Source organism: Passer montanus, unplaced genomic scaffold (assembly GCF_014805655.1).
Source record: "Passer montanus isolate IOZ18808 unplaced genomic scaffold, ASM1480565v1 scaffold17, whole genome shotgun sequence".
In the NCBI taxonomy this organism is placed as follows: domain Eukaryota; kingdom Metazoa; phylum Chordata; class Aves; order Passeriformes; family Passeridae; genus Passer; species Passer montanus.
The window spans coordinates 7,010,481-7,029,797 of NW_024364270.1; the positions used below are offsets into that span (position 1 = coordinate 7,010,481).

The 19,317-nt window shown below is 36.7% G+C and overlaps 1 protein-coding gene across 11 annotated transcripts in view; it reads right to left on the minus strand.

Annotated features, from left to right (window-relative positions):
• PPFIA2 (PTPRF interacting protein alpha 2) overlaps positions 1 to 19,317 on the minus strand; it is a 286,017-nt gene that overhangs the window by 233,445 nt on the left and 33,255 nt on the right. Inside the window, exon 1 of one of the 11 annotated variants that reach the window (XM_039703939.1) lies at positions 9,951 to 9,969. The exons of the other annotated variants lie outside the window; for them this stretch is intronic. The gene's annotated coding sequence lies outside the window, so the exon portion shown is untranslated. Of the gene's footprint in view, positions 1 to 9,950; positions 9,970 to 19,317 lie in introns of those variants that run through there. 11 annotated transcript variants of the gene reach the window in all.

A 19,317-nucleotide genomic window follows, 5' to 3' on the forward strand; every position in this document is an offset into this window, starting at 1 on the left:
TCAGTGGTGCAAGGATAATCAGGAAAAATGGGAGAATTTGACAAGGCAGAAATTACTATTATCCCTTTGGACATGGGTTCACATAAGGGAATAGACTGATGAGCCCAGAGCATCTCATCAGCTTCTTGTGTTAGCACCACAGTGAAAAATCCATTGTTCCTCTTTGGCTGCAGAATGTTTTCTTTGCATACCCTCCTCTAGTTGGCTAGTCAGAAATACATCCTAGTACTTTTCAAGACTCTTTTTAGAGTGAACATCCAGTAGTTATACTCTGTCCACCTCTGAGGGAAACTCCAGGTAGCAGTAACAGCAGTACCACCAGTAAAATTTAAAATAACCTTAGTAGTCCCTTGAACTTCTGGCAGATTTAACTGGCAACTCATGGACTTCATGTAGTTTCAGAATGCTGTGATTATTTGGGAGAAATGATTTCACATCAAGCTTAAAAGAAAGCTATACCAATATATTGCCACTAATCTTTTTCCTCCAGCAAATGCCCAAGTTAATTTTTGTTTTTCAAAAGACAGCTGTGATTCCTAGGAAGCTTAGTTTATAGGTAACTCTACCACTCAATGCACAGTGGGCACAGATGGTCCCAAGAGAGAGGACTTTTCTATCCCATCACAATGCCCATTAGTACAGCAGAATATTTATAAAACTACGTAGATGCCTGAGTTACACACATCCATACGTATTACAGCAGTCAGTGAAAATTATTTTTTTCCAGACAACTCTGCCTAAATTTGACATTGGTATATTAATTGTTAATAAGACGAAGAAAATTGATGAAGACCTTAGAAATTGCAGAGCTAAACCAACTGTGTTGCATTACTTGTCAACACAGAAGGGATATTTTATTCATCTTTATGCAGTATGGCAAAATTAAAGATGGTATTCTTACTTCTATGCTTCTTAAAATGCAAATTCAAGTAAGTTTTTACGCTTTTGGGGAAAGACATGGTTTGATCATTCTTGTATTCTTATTAAGTCATTCTTATTAAGTTAGCACCTGCTTTTCATCTATCCTGATACTTACTACAAATACTGTATTAATAATAGATATAATTGAGGCAATGAACAAGCAGTTAACTGCTAGTGGATTTTAAGACATGCTGTAGCTGGCATAACATCTCTCATGAACTCATTGCTTGCATTTCATCACTGCTTCCTACTTACAGACACAAAAGAGGAGTGAGAGAGGACAAAATTTTCTCTGACAGTCTTTTTCACTGAATGCTTAAATCATAAAATATTTGGAGATAAAGTCATTCTTGTTTTCACTCACACCTGTCACATCTTTGCAGCTTCCACAGAAACATGGTTTCCTCAGATAGTCTTTATGAGAAGGGCAAAAAGATTAAATGTAAGTATGCTTAAAATTAACAATACATGCCAAAGTTTGCAGGCGGTCTCCCAGTGCAGCCTCATGCCAGTGGAATGACAACCTCTTGGAGCTGCCATGGGTTTGGAAGTTTCAAATTCATTAGCCCTGTTCACAATTTTCAGGTTTTACCAACAGACTTGAGCTACTGGCCAAACATAAATCCCAACTTCATCATTCCTGTAAATTTATCCTTAACTGGACTTTGTAGGAATGAATTTGAATTACCTGAACTTTGCCTGAATCAGGGGAATTGAAAGCAAGACCTGAGTTTTGCGACCACCTACAAACAGCAATCATCTCCATCAGGTTACCTGGTAGGGAGTATCTGGTTTTCCTAGTAGGCTTTTATGAATTTTGTGCATGTGCGTATATATACGCACACACAAGGTTTATATTTATATTTTATTTTTAATGCTTTACTTTTATTTTTCAAGCGTTTTGAATAAAATACTGTATCTCACTTATTGGACCCTAATTTTGTTATGTTTTGGAAACAGGTGGCTTTCAAGAAGAGGATCATAAACTCAGTTTGAGTAGAAGCTGCTTAACCGAACTTTCGTCAAAATAACTTCTGAAAACCCTGTAAATGTGTATCATTATCTCTAACTATGCCATAACCAATGCGATATCTTTCTCTGCCCAGAAAATGCTCCAGATTTTTTTTTATTTACTTGAATGATATATTTCAGAGGGTCAAAAAATCCCAGCCGTGAAGAGACCATGTAATATTTAGATATCAAGTCAAAGAAAGAAACAACACCTTTTTTTCTAAAATAAATTATGTCAGAAAGTACTAACATAGATACAAATTTCTATTTAAAAACTAGGCTTAAAAGCTTTTCAGTGCACAGAAGAGGTTTTCTGGAGTTTAACTTATGTATGAATTGGACTGATTTTAAAATTCTATCCTTTTACAATAGCAATTTCCTCTATGGCTAGTCACTGACTGCAGGTAAGCCTAGACTAACACATTTTTTTCTAATCCAGAAAAGTTAATTGGATGGAAGCCCAGAATCTTGAATAAGGCTGGCAGAATTTTTGAGATGTTGTGTTAAACCTTTTGTACAGTTGGTGACACTGCTTTTGAACCAACAAAAATATTGTCAAAAAAATTAGGGGTCCAATTTCCTCCTAAATAATTGTCTGTGAAATTATGTTTCCCTCCTTGAGGATAAATAACATCCTATCATCATAACAACATAATTTTTAAAATTCCACTTTTAAAATTCCACTTTGTTAGCTTTTATGCAGAAGTTTATTTGTTTACAACAAAATAAACTCTTTGCCCTTTGACAAAAACCACAAAAATTAATTCTTCAAATAAACGCCAGATAGTTCAGATGGAAGAGTAAAGGCGTTTGTGTATTTTTGTCACAATCTTTAGAACATCACTCTTTTAAGGAACTAAGCACTACATTTGGAAAAACAGACAAAAAGTCTCTATTTTCAGAACTTCAACTGCAGCATATTACTCATTTCTTCATAATTTATCATACCCACTTGAACAACCACAAAAATTAATTCTCCAAATAAATGCCAGATAGTTCACATGGAAGAGTAAGGGCGTTTGTTTGGATATGCAAAATGTGTATTTTTGTCACAATCTCTAGAACATCACTCTTTTAAGGAACTAAGCACTACATTTGGAAAAACAGACAAAAAGTCTCTATTTTCAGAACTTCAACTGCAGCATATTACTCGTTTCTTCATAATTTATCATACCCACTTGAAACAGTGAGAGAGACATATTGCTCCCCATTATCATCTCCTAAACTGGAGGAAAGCTGTAGTAACAACTGAGAAAATGCTGCCTGTAACTATCTCTTTAAGTACCCCCAAGTCTTGCTAAAAGTAAACAACAGAGATTTGAAAGGCAACAATTTTGGTAATTTACTACCACAGTAAAAGTAGAAAATACAGACATAGAAAATGAAGAGTAAAAATAGGTAAGACATCAATTTTGACTTTGTCTTAATTTTGTTCTCTTAAGAAGTTATTTTCTACAACTTAACTGAATTAGTGACCAAAAAATTTAGAAGCAACTCCCTTGAATATGCAGTGGGAAAACAGATAAGCTTTGTCTCACTACTGTGCACTATGGATACCATGGATCACATAAAAAATTGCAGTATTTTACAGTCTTTATGCCAATATAATACTGTATCCTCTTTAAAAGAAACAGAGGAGCCTAAACCATGCTGTGAAATAAATTGAATTCTCAATAACATAAACGGCACTTGGAAGGTTTGAGAGCACAAGAGGATGAGGAAATGCCTTAGAGCCATCTTGTTTTATTTGCCTGCCTTGAAAGCCTGTAACGGAAAATTATCCTCCCATTAGAATGAACTTGCTGGTTCACATGCCCCTTAGTACCTTTCCCCTTGACTTGTGGCTGTACTAGTTCCTTCCTCTGTTCCTTGACTTAATTTTAAATGAGCCAACAGTCCATATGAATATGGCTGTGGGAGGGCCAGTCAGTTTGAAGGGAGAGATGACATTCTCCACTGTGAGGAGATCTGGGACTGCACACTGCTCATCTCACTGGCTGTGTCCTGTAACAGAAACATCTGCTTGAAAGCTGTTCCCTCCCCTACTTGCTCATACAAGCAGGATTCAAGAAGGAATACAGACTGCTCCACCTCAAGCAATGTGTCTGTTCCAAGGCACACCAAGCCAGACACTGGATTTCCAAACCATCCTCTGGGAGAGGTCATGACTCCTACCCCCAGTACAGGGCTCTTGCTTGCGCTCACTGACTGCTGCAATTCGGTGTCCTGATGCAGGCACTAGAATAATCCTTTCTCCAAAGGACAATGACATCCAGGCCAGCAGCTTACAGTTCAGTTCCTTTGCCTGGAATCACAGTGCATGAACTCTCCACCAGCTGGGATTGTTCCAGCTTGCACAGGGTGAGCAAGCTCCAATCTGCTCTCAGAAGGGCTCGTCTTCTGAAGGCTTAACTCATTTTCCTTCACCTCCACAGAGAAAAAACAGACTATGAAAACATGTGATCTTAAAGTATGTTGATTAGGACAATTTTAAAAAGGTAGTAGCAACATGAACAGCAGTTCAACTTTTTCCAGTCCTCAACTTCAGCCTAATGTTTGGCATTTTTTTTGTGAGACATGTCAGGCTTTTTTACTATATACTAGATAAGAACACTACATCTCAATTGAAAGCATTTGTAAGATGAGAGGAAATACATTTTTGTGACCATGTTTGCTTTCACCACAAAAAGCATATTAAGAATCGTACTTTCACAATTAATTTTTGAATTCAAAATGTAGCTAAGTGCTATAAAGCTGTTACTGGCTTTCCTTCCAATTTAATTTATGTAAATTGTTCCTTGGGTTCCACTCTCTCATTTCAGAAATCAAGCCATAATCAAGAATATCTCAGCTATTCCCCTATTCTTTATGTGGATTAAGAGGATAATAACAAAGATATTGATGTAAATAAAGAATGATCCTTTAAATGCAACAGATCTTGTCCCTGATATAATGCAAAATATTGCAGCCTAGACCTCAGACCTTGTAGAACCACAGGAAGCCTTACCCAAATATTCAGGGATGGACTTTCTTATATCTCTTTTAAACCAACTGAAATATTTTTTAGTGGAAAACACTAGTGTGCACCAACTTCAGTTCCACCTCTCAAATGTGTGTACAGTGTGCTGATGTCACCTTTGTAACAGAGCACAATAAAAATGCAGTGTAGCAGAAGTTATTACTACCAAAAAATGCAGTTGTCCTTCAGTGTCAATAAAGGTTTATGTACTCTGTACAGGTCAAGATTCCACAGATATTCAGATACAACCTGCATTCAAAGCATTATACATTGTTCATCTACTGGAATTCCTGAAAACAGCTGTTACAGAGAGGAATGTACTACATAGAGTAGGCTGTAAAACTTCTGATTGCAACAAATTGCTCCTAATTAAGTTAATTAGCAGCTCAAGCCTCATCTTGTGCTTTCTTTCCTGCTAAAACAATGCACATTTGCCCTGCCCAGCTTTATTTCACACTGGTGTGAGAGGAGCTCCAGGTGTACTTGTCCAGAATAATGAGCGCCAATCAGAAAGGACATGCCAGTCCAGTTGGTTTCATTAAGACCACATGAGAAGCTTTAAAATTAACTCCTCCAAAATACCAACTATAGTTAGCTCCCCAATTTGATATCTTAACTCCAGAAGCATTAATTAGCCTTACCACACATTTGCATTCTAATGAGATATATAGTGAGTACACATTTTTTCAAAATGGCAACATAACAAAATTGAAGTTGGAATCACAGATAACATTTTTTCTTGTAAGTATGCCCATTAAATCAAGGACAGAAATAGTAATTCTCAAAAAAAACCTGCCGATTTCTAATCAGCATTAGCCCCAAATAGTCTTAAACTATAATTTTTTTTTTCCCCTGAAACATTCTTCTTTTTTTGGATCAAGTATCAAAATTTGAATTTTTGGATGAAAATTCTTACAGATTAGTTTCAAAATACTTTTAAACATCCTCTCATCCACGATTTCACCATGTGGAAACAAAATGGAAATTCGACATTTATTAAGCTCTAGTGGATGATGCTTTAGAGTTTATGTATCAATGTATTAGGTACATGAATTTTGGGAACATTATATACCTTCTAGCTGTCACAAAAAACCAATTTTCACAATTAATACCCCGATGGATTCCACTTTTGCTTTGTTTTCTAACAGTACTAGACAGCATTTTTGCATTAATTAAAACATTCAGACACACAAATGCTGAAATGTAATGCAAACGAAAGACTGGCATATCAGAACTATAATCCTTAATTATTTTTTATAATATTTCTTACAAAAAAACCAAAGCCTTACTGACAAATATTTATCAGTACCATCCAACAACTTCTTTCACTTATGTAAGACAAGTATGTATCACAAAAAAAGCAGGCACTTAATGCAAATGGTTTTACATTAGCTTATTTATGTTATCAGTATGAACTCTGTTTTTCAGTTTAGCCACTTACACATGCATTTTTAATACTAAGCATGCATACTGGGACTACTAGTGTCTTATTACAATGTTTATACTTGAAATTTGATCTCTCAAAATTACAAGGTAAAATTTCATATCCCACAGGAATGGATAATTGAGAAGAGTTGTGGACATGCTAAGATTTTTTGGAGGGGAAAAAGGAAAAAAACCCAATTTTCTAAGCACAAGGCAAAAAATAGCTTGTCTGAATAGAAAAACTCCGAAAGCTATTTCAAGATAATTGAGAAGAGTTGTAGACATGCTAAGATTTTTTGGAGGGGAAAAGGAAAAAACCCCAATTTTCTAAGCGCAAGGCAAAAAATAGCTTGTCTGAATAGAAAAACTCCGAAAGCTATTTCAATGTTTTTACACCAGACAAAGAATCCTGCTAAAATGAAACACAAGGGGAGGCCATTTGTAATATTGATTTGATATGACATTCACAGGAAACCCCAAAAGAAACTAGAAAAAAAAAAACCAGGGTTCATAACTATTTTAATAATCCTTGAAATTCAGCCATTATAATACCATGCTACAGGACCTTCTTCAAAGGACAAAAGAAACATGGCCACAGCTATAGCTCACGTAAATATGCATGATTTAGTAAGGTCCTAGATATTAATGGTTTTCAGGGTAGCTATGTTATGTTAATAAACAAATACTACTGGAAGCAGAACTTTAAACAGAAAGTCTGGAAACAAAACCAAAACATTACCAGCAATGAAATCTTACCCTTGAGCACACTGTCTTGGCAAGCCCTCGATAAAGGGAGAGCAATGCTGTTTTGGCACAGCCACACATTTCACCTAGCCTGCTAGGAAGAAAAATTGATCTTTAGAAGGAACCTCTCCACCTACACTACAGGAATCATTTCCTTCTACTCCATGGGGGTAGATATGAAGGAAAGCTGCAGTTCACTGCTAGCAGTTCCTGCCTAATCATTTGTGATGGAAACCCAGCAATCCTGCTGTGGTTATCCCGGGGCAGTGACTCACAGCATCGCAGGAGCAGCTGCTGAAAACAAAACATTGAAAAGAGATGTATCTAAATCACAGTACACGGGTACCATCCTACAGCTGAACTGTGCCATCATGGCACTCGTTCTGGGTGTTTCACACAATCCACAGAAATTCTTGACCAGTACATTGGCTGGACTTAACATACTTATAAGCAAGCTCTAAAACCCTGGAGCTGTCAATACCTTCAAGAGATCTGAACTATTGAAGATTATGTTCTTCTTTCAGTGAAGGGACTTCCCAACTACAACCAAGACAGGTTGGAGAAGAAAAATAGAAGTTCCTGGTAACTGCCACAGAAGGACCCAGTTATCTTTCCCAAAGGATCACCTTAGCACTCAGGCAGCAGAGAAACTAGAGAGGTTCTCCTGCCTGTAGCTTCTGGCACAGTGTAATTACAAATGACCAAGAGTTTGATGGTAATCTCCCTGGGAAATGAGGAAATCAGGATTTTCCAGTAAAGGACTGTCCATTCAACCAGGAGAACTTTCCATCAAGCACCAAAAATTACTTTACCCAAAATAAATAATAAATATATAATCCAACATTGGACAAACCCTGCACAGGAGAACAATGGTGAGGTCACAGTCACAAGGCAACTTGAAAAGGCAGATGGAGAATGGACTGTAACACTGAGATTTGGTAAAGTCATTTAAAGTGACTCAGTGTTTCACATGCATCCATCCCATTTCAGCCTACTTACTCTTCATCCATATTATATGAAAATACTTGTGAATAATCTAATATCTGTACAACATTTACATTGTACAACAACTGAAATCAGAGGCATCACAGTGCTTACCTTAGGCAGAAATTTCCAAGAAAAGGTTGCTTTTAATAAAACTGCCTTTCATTACAAAACTACTCTTTTAAAGCAACAATTAGTGCGTGGATGTAGGTTTTCAGTTATCCTAAGTGTCTTCTAAAAACCCAACCATTTCTTCTGTTTTAACCATCAGAGTAACTAAATGTTGGCCACTGCCAAATCAGTCTTTATTAGTCTTCACTCACAACGTGGTTTGGAGATATAAAGCATTTTTAGTCTTATGTATTTAGAGTGAACCCTGGCAGCACCTGATACACAGGAATCTGAAGCTTTTTCCTTTATTTTTTTTTCAAATTATTCTATAAAATTTGTTGACCCATGTATTTTAAAAGTAATATTCAACCATCTCTAAATATTAATAAGCTGTATTTTCTTCTAGTCATGAACATGTTTATATTAAGGAGGCATAATGAATTAAAAAAACAGGCATTTCAAAGTTTTCTGTAAATTTCTTTAAAAAATAAAAAGGGACCAAGCTAGATTTTGTCCAGGCACACACCAGTATTTCAGTCATGCAATTTTAAATACTGAAGGAAAGTATGCACAATACAACATACTGTGTACAACCACAGTCTGTATTCTCTTCAGCCAAGAAGGACTTGGAGGAAATTATGTCATGTCAAACTGACCCTTGTTGACCACCAGTTCAGTAAGTTACACCCTCCAGATCATAAATTCTTGATAAATAGTTTATCACAACAGACTGTACAACCACAATCTGTAGTCTCTTCAGCCAAGAAGGACTTGGAGGAAATTATGTCATGTCAAACTGACCCTTGTTGACCACCAGTTCAGTAAGTTACACCCTCCAGATCATAAATTCTTGATAAATAGTTTATCCATACAGGCATGCTTTTCTGTCTTGGCAAAACATGACAGAAGTTACATCAAGTAAGCCTCTCATTTTAGTAGCATCTTTAATGGTATTTTATGTATCTACTAAAAGACAATGAGGGACTGAAGTGAGAGGATCTATGTTATGAATTAACAGTAAATACTACATCCTTCAGATACTGCACAGAGTATCTGTTAATAATGATCCTTCCGTTCAATGACCAATTGATTCTCTATTCAAGACCATTTACAAAAAAGGTTCACAGATATTTAGAAATAGAACAAAATCACAGTCAGTATTTTGGTGTTTTGCTTCAAGGAAGGACTGCAACTAAAGTGGAATAGGTTAAGGAAACTATGACTAGGGCTATATCACTAAGCTGTGAGAAAAACTTTCTTCCCCACACCATTCTGCTTCAGATGAGTACAGATTTGTTTATTCCAGATTTTCCTTTTAAATAAAATACCTACAAGATCTGATATGTAATTGTCACTATGTGGCTTTTAGTAAATGTTCATTGTTATTAACAGATATAAATGTACTGAAGAATTGAAAAGATTATACTATCTTGCTGTCAAGCTACATGAACTGTTTTTATTACAAAGGACAGTATTAATTTAAATATTCCAATAAGAGAAGAAATCAGTATATCTCACAAGGCACACAAAGAATAAACATCTGTTTCTGACAGCTGTTCTTTTGCTAATGATTCTTTTATTCTCCTTCTATGCTTAAGTCCCAATATGCATGGAGAGTTTTGTTTGATTATTCATGGTTGTTTGCCTTTCTAATATAAAGTCCTTTTTCAGTGGGTATGAACATATATGATGAGATATTTGAGCACACTATACCTATCCAATTTTTATTACTCACATGTTTGGACAAGTCAGACTGGAGGCAATCTATACTGACTTGATGTAAAAAACCCAAAGAAATCTGAAAAAAATTACAAAATGCAGATGAGTGATAATTCACATACTGTAATTATTTACACTCTAAGCCTGAAGTTAGAGATTTTTTCCTTTTTTTTTTTTAATATTTTTTAACTGTTTGCAAGCAAAACACACAAATCTAGGTATTGTCTTTTTTAAGACACAATTTCATAACTGCTCCTTAGAATGTATCTGAACTTTCTTTCTTCTGGACAATGGAACACCAATGAGGAAGTTTCCAGAATATTCACACAATCACAGAATAAGCTGAGTCAGAAGGACCCAAAAGGATCAAGTCCAACTCCTGCCCCCTGCACAGCACCATTCCAAAGTCACACCATGTGCCTGAGAGCATTGTCCACACACTTCTTGAGCTCTGTCAGGCTTGGTGCTGTGACCACTGCCCTGGGGAGCCTGTTCCAACAACCTCTGGACAAAAAAGCTTTTCCAGTTATCCAACCTAAACTTCCCTGGCACAACTTCAGGCCATTCCATCAGGTCCTATCACTGGGCACTACAGAGAAGAGATTAGTGCCTGCCCCTCCTCTTCCTCTCACGAACTGCAGTGAGGTCTCCCCTCAGCCTCCTCCGGGCTGAAAAGACCATTTGTGGAGATCCAATTAAGCAGCAGATCCCACACAGTTTCAGTCAGCTAGGAGTTTATCATTATCACAGTCATGGTTCTCCAGTTCAGAGCACTGAGACCCCCTTGGCTGAACATCTGTCTTGAAGAGAGGGGCAAGGAATGCATTAAACACCTCTGCCTTGTCCCCATCCCTGCTTATAAGGTAACCATCCACATCCTGTAAGTGGATGGGGTTATTTTTACACTGTCTATTGCCATTAATGTAATTGAAAAAACCCTCTTTTTATTGTCCCCCACAGTCATGGCTATTTTCAATTCCCATTGAGCTTTGAGGACAACAATTTTCTCCCTACAGCAGCAAAGCAGCATCTCTGTATTCTTATCATGTCACTGCAATATTTTTTGTGTTGGACCCTTTCCTTTATTCAAATGAACAGCAGTAGAAGTGAGAAGTTTGGTAAATATATAAATTTTTAGGTTTGAAAGGATTTGGATAAATTAAGGTATTATCAATGAGAATGGAAAGAAAAATCTAGAGCATTTACTTCCCAGCCTCAGATCTGCACCGCGAGCAACACAAGCCCTCACTGGAGACAGCTGGTACCAGTATGGGCTCCAGGAATACAAGGCAATCTCACTGTATGGTACTGGTACTGTTTCTGAAAGGCTGAGGGAGGTGAGAGCCAAGGTCATTGCATGTTCCTAAGTTTGTGCTGCTGGAGTGCTCATAATGGCTTTTGGCACATCGAAGGTACAGCAGGAAATGCCAGACTCCCCTAGGTAGCATGGCCGTCATGAGCGGATGTGCAAGAGCTTGCAACTCCATTTTTCCTGCTCCTGATGCACTTCCCTACATTAGTATCAAAGCTGCAAAGGCAAAATAATATTCCACTAAGCACTCTCTGTGGTCAAAAGCTTTTTACAAGTCTAAAGGACAGAGTAAAGATAAGCGTGGAACTAAAAATAACAGAAACAAAATGAGGCCTTAATTCACATATTTGGCCAAATGGCAGAAATGCTAATTACAAAGTTCTCCAATAGACTGTAATCTGTGCTCATTCAATCTGGCTGCTCTTGCCAGGGCATCTCAGAAGTGTGACAGGTTGCTAAAAGAGATCTTGGATCAGACCCTAAAACAGAACATTCAACATGCAATACAAAGAAACTTTGTATCAAATATGACATCTAGATCTCAGTAAATTTCATCACTACCTGGACCAGAATTTGGAACAGTTTGGCTTTAAAAAGCTGCCTGATATTTAACTCGGAATACAGAAGAAACAGATAAATAAACATTACAGGCTGCTGGATGTTGTTTCTTGCACTGCTTAATCATGTATTTCTCACAACCATACAACAGCACCATAAACTGGTTTATGAATAGAAATTCTTCTTCCTTCTGTAGAAATGAACACTGATATCTGCAACTAAAAAAAAAAAAACAAAACCATCCTAGCTTATGGATTGTACTCACATAGACTTTTCCTTCACTTTAAACTCTAATTTAAGGATATATCAGATACAATCATACATTTACATCAGGGTGGAGAACAAGGAACTTACTTCCAGGTTTGCTTTGAGTTCTCTGTCAAGAAGAAACTATTATGTTCAAATTTCCCTTCCTGTTCTGAGTCACTGTGAGAAGGTATCAGGAAACAAAAGATGGAAGGAACCCTTCACCTTTTGAAGGTTAAAAATTATTCTGCTATCAAAGTAGAAAAAAATAGTCATGCCCAGAATCAGAATAAACATTTCTTCTTGAAACTCCCTAAGCATTTCTTGTACACACAGCAACAGTTTTTAGTTAAGCCTTCCCACCCACAGTCACTCTTGAAATAATTGGTGAGAAGTGTCTTAAACTCATAGTGAAATTTTCCACCAGTAAATAAAGTTTCAACCTGATAACACCAGATATTAAGATGCAGATTAAATGTAACAGAAAACAAATATGTAAAATGACATGCAGCAACATAAGAGACTATGTATGTAACCAGAAGCAAAAAAAACTGAAGCAATGAACCTCCCTCATAATGAGTTTCATCTGAAAATTATTTTTCAATTTTGAAAGGAATTCTCCACTAATTTCCACAATTTTACTACTTCCCTTCAAATCTATTAATTTAATTATGTTTTGTTGCTATAAGAGTAAAAATTTATGCAAGTGTCGATACAGAAACATGTAAACTACTGTTGTAACCAATGTTGTCTTTGCTAATCAACACTGCCAAGCTGAATTCCTCTTGCTACCTTGACCTACTGCTCCAATCTAATAGTACATCTTGGTTGAAGAAATCATCTCCATGTTCACTGCAAAGCATAATTTATCAGTAGTACCCCTAAATTTGGAATACAGCAAACATGAATTTTTAAGAAAACCTCACATGCCACAATGAATTAACATTACTAAGGATGGGTTTTAAAACACTTTAAATGTATTTTCTTTTTATATTTTTTAATTAAAAACTCATAATTTTACTGTATGTCATACTATGAGCTGGATTCCCTATTGAAGTGTCTTTGTGAGCAAACTCCAACAGCTGTGCAAATATCAGCCACAAGGTAGAGGCATGATGCCAAATAGAAAGCCACCAAATAGGTGAAAACATATTTTCACTATTTTACTTACCAGAAAATTTTAAGTACACACATGAACAGTACCATCTCAATTGTTCAAAGCGACTGTTTAGACTTGAGAAGAGAAGGCTCTGGGGGCTCTTACCAATGTGTAAATATACTGAAGGAGAATGTGAAAAGGAGATGGAACCAGACTGCTCTCTGCAATGCACACTCAGTGGACAAGGGACACAAGGTGGAATACAAAATATTCTGTAAAAGGGTAAAAAAAAAAAAAGTTTTTTTCTATTGCCATCATGATCAAACTGGAACAATTTGTTGGGAGCAGTTAAGGAGTGTCTGACCCTGATATTCAAAACTCAACTGGACACAGCCCTGAGTAACCCAGAGTGACTGCAGTATATGGTCAGAGGTCCCTTTATCTTCGACCATTCCACACTTTTTGATATCAAGTAAAAACTGAATCTTTTTTTACCCTAATCAGTCCTTAATTTTAGGAAAAAGAAAAATAATTTCTATGACTCAAACATAGGTAATCACAAAATTTTCAATGGGAGTTCAAAAAATTCAGCCTTCAAAAATCAACTACCAAATCTTAGAGAAAAGAAAAATTCATTGCTTTTATAGATGCTGTGGTTTTCTAAAACCCTTTTTGTAGTGAAACAGATGCACTATAAGGAAATAAAGAAAATTTTACACTGAAGTGAATAAAATTCACCTTCAAATGTTATGTTCTACTCTAAATATGAACGAATTACTGAAGCATAGCCATTTCATTTATCAGTGGGAGGAATACACCAATTCACATGAAATACTCCAACCATAGAGGAGCTGACAACTGACAAAATTGCCATTCTATTTTCCCATAAAGTGAAACAATTTACAATGCTGAATAGCTCATCACGGGAAAGGATGAATATATAAAACCACTTCTAGGTCTGCTACTGGTGGACAAATCAGCAACAGCATAGAAAAATTTTAGAGTCATGTTTCAGTGTTGCAGCTGTGACTATCCCAAAAATTGAAATCTTCCTGAACTGTCTCTCAGTAACAGGCTGCTTGCTGGCTTTTCCCCCCTTTCTTTTTAAATTAGATGGGCATATGTAGGACATTAGAATGGTGCAGCCATTCCAAATGCTTCCCCCTTACAAGCTGCTGAAGTGACTTCAACAATCCTTATGTATTTTAGATGGTCTTAAAAGAAATCCTCAGGATTTTTCCTGCCTAGTCATTAGTCTATTCCACATGGAAAATTTTATGTCTAACACATTAAGAAGAAAAGAATCACATCAGTCTCTTCAAGTCCAAACATATGGTCAGGCAAAACTGACAATAACATCAAAATATTCTTAAAATGTAAAAATATGCATATATATGCATATATATTACAAATATGCATTCCCCTGACTAAATGCAAGAGGCTGATTTATCTGCAAAACTGATGCACTTGGAAATGTCAATTAAAACCCAAGAAATATAGAAATCACTCGCCCCATAAGACATAGTTTTAAAAAGTGGCATTGTGAAACATTTTCCAAGGAAGAAACTTGGTTACATTTACACAAAATATTTATGAGCAAGACAGTCTTAAGCCTCCCTCTTTTTTTCCCCTGCCCAAACTTAAAATTTCTATATTTCAGAGTTCATTAGTAATGAACTCCTCATACCACAAAAATGAACTGACAGGACTAGCACTATCTACTGATACACTTCCATTTTGTGTGGCATTTGACATGGCTTGCCTTTGCTTTAGTGCCTTCCTGTGCCCAGTGGATTGAGAGGACCCTACAGGAATTTTAAAAAAATTCCATCATAAATGAAATGGAGAAGAAACATGTACGTGGCTTTTGGAGCAGTAGAGTGCTACTCAAATTCCCTGTCTAAAATGAAGCAGTTCCCAAACTCCCATTTACATAAAATGTCACAGAAAAAAATAGCTAACATAATTTTATAGAAATTATTAACTCTATACAACAAGAAATCATCTTTTAATAGTGTTTCCAGAAAACTACAACTAAAGAAAAATGATGCAAATTAGGAAAGTTAATTTCAAATAAGGAGTGGAATACTTAAGCTAATTTCAAATAAAAGTAGATTCCTAATGAGAATTCTTAAATGGGGCACAGAAGAACCAAAGGACATACACACTTTCAGATTCCCAACTTATATCTTATTTCCCAACCACCACAATTAGGGGATAAATGTTAGAACACATCTACTGAAAAGAAAACAACTTGGAGAAGAAAAAGGAGTTACTTAAAGCCAATACATTGCCATTGACTCACTGGAAAATATGAGAAAGAGGGGTAACACCTGAGACTGAAGCATTTAAAACTGAGTTAGTTGATCCAGAAAATTTTAATTGACAAGTATTATTTTGAATTATAAAAGGAAAGCATAATGTAAGTTTAATTTCTATGAAAAAAGCAAGTGAAAACAAATACAAAACATCTTTTTGTAACTAGGAAAAAGTCTTAAGTGTCTTCCACTCTTTAGTTAACCTCCACTGTAGACACAAAGGTTCAGGCTTATTTTCCAGTGCTTTATGAAATCCTGTTTTATACTATAAACAGTATCTCTTTCTAACATAAGATACAGAACAATTCAAATAGGGAAGAGGGGTTAAAAAAAGGAGAGAAAGTCACATCTGATAAAATTATGGATCTAGTGAGCACTGATAAGATAAAAGGGATCAATGCAGTTTCCATTTCTTAATTAAATGCATTCCTTGAAAAATAAAGATATAAATGAGGAATTTTTGCATAACTGTAGTGTGTGACTGCAGAGGGAGACAGTTTTTTCTTTTAAAATCCACATTGGCAGCACTGAAATCAGCACAAGCCAGAGGAGTGGCACATCTTGCTCTCATATTTGTACAATCATCCCTCACATCCCATTTTGAAAGCAGGACACTGGACCAAACCGAATTCCTACCTGTGAGCCAGGAAGCATCTAGGCCACTGGGATGTCCACCTCTGGGTCTGTCAGTACAACTTACAGTCAGGGAGGGGTAAGGTAAGAACAATGCAAAGCCATGATATGGCTCTATTAATCACTCCATCTGCAGTGCAGTTTGCACTTTTTTTATCTTAGGGTAGCCAGGAAGCTCCACTACCCATTCTGCACTTTCACTGTTAATCTACACTCTTAAGACTAAAAGGATCAACACATTAGTTCAGAGTTAGTGTGACTAGACTGGAATGGACTGCAGGGTCAGAGATTCTCTCAATGGCATTAGAAACACAGATAAAGCTTCTCACAGTCCAAATATATTTCTAATTCACCAGGAGGGAAGTATAGTAATGAAGCATGAAATAGTTCTTGATTAAATGAAATCAAATCTGAACAGTGAAGAGTAGGAGGCACTGTACTAGACAGCCTCTTCTGATCACCACCAGGACTTCCTGCCTCCTTAAGACTGCATTTCTAAGGTCTGGTTCTATTAGCACCATACTAATACTGCTCCTATGATTAAAACACATCATTTTTTTTCAGATCAAAGAGATAAGTTCACAACAATTTATCTCCATTATTTGTTTGGTAGTTCTGATCTACATCTTAGTTTCCAATTGTAGTTAACTTTGTTTTGACTTTCACACACAACATTCTCTACTAAGAGCATTCTCTCACCAAACTGTGCATGGTTGGCATGTAAACATGGGAGGGAGAGCTAGGATATGTATGGAATACATAGGCAGTTATAAGCTGTATCCTTCTTACAGGGCTTGGTGAGTAAGATAACAAGTGTCCTTAGTCTCTGAAGCCTTCATGATCTGCTTTTCTGCATGTCAGCATACATCACTCCTTAAAATTTTTACACAGAAAATTAGTTTTCAACGGTCATTGCACCTTCAAGACAAAACCAGTTAGCAATAGGAAGAAATACTAAACAGAGCAACAACATGAATGACAATCTGTGATACAGTTGGAATGTGTTAAAGAATGTGGTAGGAAGCAAGGAAACTCATGCACCTGAGAGAAACTGCTCAGCACCGAGTACCACGAACTTGCATATTGCAAAGCATTTCCCATGTAGCTTTCTGCTTCCAGCCAGCATAGCACAACTTGAATATGATTAAATATTTAGTATTTTTGCTACATAAGACTTCCGAATCTATGCAAATATGTCAAAATGTATTAATTTCAGAAGGTAACAAAACAACCATGTTGTAATTTGTGTCATTTCAGTATTGCAAGGAAGCTGGAACTCTTGTGCAATAATCCCAGTTGCTTCAACAAAAAAAAAAAATGAACTTCTGTGTCATCTGTTTAGACAAGTTCATGCCATGATAATCTAGGTTTCACTGTTGACAGATAGATGTAGTGCTTCTAAACTACAGTGAAAACCAAGCTATATTTAAATGTGCAGGGAGAAGGGAAATAGAACACTCTATATCTCATGCCAAACAGAATGATAATCAGAACTATTTCAGTATTAGAGAAATAAAATTAAGCTGCACTCCAGTGTCTAAAAACTTACCAAAACTAGCATGCCTTAGGGAATCAAAACTATCCCTCAGTAACATATACTGCCACCCATTCCATCTTTAATAAGGTGAACTGGTGGGGTTGCACCTGAAATCCTGTGTCCAGTTCTGGGCCCCCCACAACAAAAGAGACATGGAGGTGCTGGAATGTGTCCAGAGAAGGGCAAAGAGTGGGTGAAGGCTGTGGAACACAAGTTCTATGAGACGAAGCTGAGGGAGCTGCGGATGTTTAGGCTGGAGAAGAGGAGGCTCAGGGGGAGACCTTATCACTCTGTACAGCTCCCTGAAAGGAGGCTGTAGCCAGGTGGGTGTTGGTCTCCTCCCCCAAGTAACCACCACTAGGAAAAAAAAAAGGAAATGACCTCAAGTTATGCCATTGGGAGGTTTAGGCTGGATATTAAAAAAAAAAAATCTTCACCAAAAGGGCTGTCAAGCACTTGAAGAGGCTGTCCAGGGAAGCAGTCAAGCCACCATCCCTGGAGGTACTTAAAAGTCACATAGATGTGGCACTTAGGGACATGGCTAGTGGTGGAGTTGGCAGTGCTGGGTTAGCAGTTGGACTGCATGACCTAAAAAGTCTTTTCTAATCCAAATGATTCTATAACTTAATGATTCAATATTCTATCTTTATCCAGTGGGTTTAGTAGTTAAAACTCTTTTTTTTAGTTGTTGAGAATGTATTACCTATCTCTCAAAAAAAAAAAAATTTAAGTCTTTTAAGTTCAGACCAAAAGTATCAGACTAACAATGACCAATTTCATTTGCTTTTATTAAACTGAAGCTTTGATTTAATGTTGACAGCCATGGCACACACAGCACAGCCTGCCGACCATTCTTCTTTCCTGCAGCCAAAGATTTTCCTATGGAAACAAGTCTGTTGTGCTAGTAGGAATGAGCCTACGACTAAAATACTGCTGTATTTGAGGAAGAACACAGTGTACATTTCCTGATCCAAGTGAAAAAATAGTCAAGCACTTGAAGAGGCTGTCCAGGGAAGCAGTCAAGTCACCTGATCCAGAAGGTGGTACTTAAAAGTCACATAGATGTGGCACTTAGGGACATGGCTAGTGGTGGAGTTGGCAGTGCTGGGTTAGCAGTTGGACTGCATGACCTAAAAAGTCTTTTCCAATCCAAATGATTCTATAACTTAAAGATTCAATATTCTATCTTTATCCAGTGGGTTTAGTAATTAAAACTCTTTTTTTTAGTTGAGAATGTATTACCTATCTCTCAAAAAAAAAAAAAATTTAAGTCTTTTAAGTTCAGACCAAAAGTATCAGACTAACAATGACCAATTTCATTTGCTTTTATTAAACTGAAGCTTTGATTTAATGTTGACAGCCATGGCACACACAGCACAGCCTGCCGACCATTCTTCTTTCCTGCAGCCAAAGATTTTCCTATGGAAACAAGTCTGTTGTGCTAGTAGGAATGAGCCTACGACTAAAATACTGCTGTATTTGAGGAAGAACACAGTGTACATTTCCTGATCCAAGTGAAAAAATATGACAAAACCAGACTGTATTAAATATGTTCACAGCTAAACAGCTGTGACCACAGTAATTCTCATCAAGGACATATTTTATGACATTGGTGTGCATGCAGGTAACACAAATATACAAGATCCTTGAAAAAAATCCTCACATAGTTAAAGAACAAAC